This window comes from Aplysia californica, unplaced genomic scaffold, assembly GCF_000002075.1.
Source record: "Aplysia californica isolate F4 #8 unplaced genomic scaffold, AplCal3.0 scaffold00465, whole genome shotgun sequence".
Taxonomy (NCBI): domain Eukaryota; kingdom Metazoa; phylum Mollusca; class Gastropoda; order Aplysiida; family Aplysiidae; genus Aplysia; species Aplysia californica.
The window spans coordinates 495006-496162 of record NW_004797735.1 but is presented as its reverse complement, the minus strand read 5'-3'; the positions used below and the strand labels follow the sequence as shown (position 1 = coordinate 496162).

The 1157-nt window shown below is 40.9% G+C and overlaps 1 protein-coding gene across 1 annotated transcript in view; it reads right to left on the bottom strand.

The window, feature by feature from the left end:
* Positions 1-1157, bottom strand: part of LOC101853480 (microtubule-associated serine/threonine-protein kinase 3) — a gene marked incomplete in the record, with an annotated part of 165506 nt that overhangs the window by 35615 nt on the left and 128734 nt on the right.

The window sequence follows — 1157 nt, the reverse complement described above, 5'->3', positions numbered from 1 at the left end:
AAGCGATGAGTTAGGGAGGGGTGTAGCAAGACAGATGCAGAAACAAATGTTACGTAAGTATACTTGTAAAATGATATAATATATTGATAAAACATAGCGAAGTTATATAAATGGTACTTTTATAATGAAGGATATTAGGGTGAAAGCAATATGGGCGAATACAGAACTCTCCTGGGTCAGAAAAAGCAACATTGCTACTAGGTTCGCAATCAATACCAGCCCTAGCCGTGTCTTTCATCAAGATCATTCACGGTATCAAACTTACTTCAATAGAACCTATTTTGAGCAGGAACAAACAAAAAAAAAAACCCTTTCAAAATTCATGATCTGACTTAACGTTGTTCGGAAGAAAAATCGTCAAACGAAGCTTTGAACTTTTATCTCAATACAGAAGTAATGGAACAGATTCCACGAGCTCAAAGCTTTTTTGCCTTTAAGGCATGACCTAATTTACGGCAGTATGCAAGGGATCTGTAGCTGCTTCTCGCTTAGTTTTTTTTTAGTAGAGCTTTTACGGCGCTCGCAAACTGCATAAGGTCATAATATGAGCGCCAAGGGGTGGATGTCAACAGAGAAGTCCATACAGGGAATCAGGCTTACTCTGCTTACCTCTGTAGCTTCAACAGCACAAAGTCTATTTCGACTATCAAGGCATTCCGGAAATAGCGGGTCACAAGAGTGTGACAAACATACAAAAGAAGTAGAGGAAAATGACGATAGTAAGGATTAGGAAAGAAAAGGCAGTTCTCCGTTGCAGTCCAGGCACGGTTATGAGCATGGCATTGATGAATCAGCCCATTTACAATTCTACTGTGCATAGGAACATGTTAATGTCCCCCTTTTGGGAATGGCCTAAGGAAACTTCAGTCAGTGGCACCCCCCCGGGGGGGGGTGCTCCTCGTTTAAAGGCCTGTTTTTCTTGGAACTGTGAAACACTTTCAAATATTCTATACTAGGCATTTAGGGGATACCATCGCTCCTTGACACACACTCTTTCTGAAAAAAAAGGAAACACACACACACACACACACACACACACACACACACACACACACACACACACACATACAAAAAGGTATGAGCATCAATATTGGAACACAGAAATGGAAATGCTAGGGGGTGGTAGTGCTTGTATAGACTTAACCAAAAGAAGTATC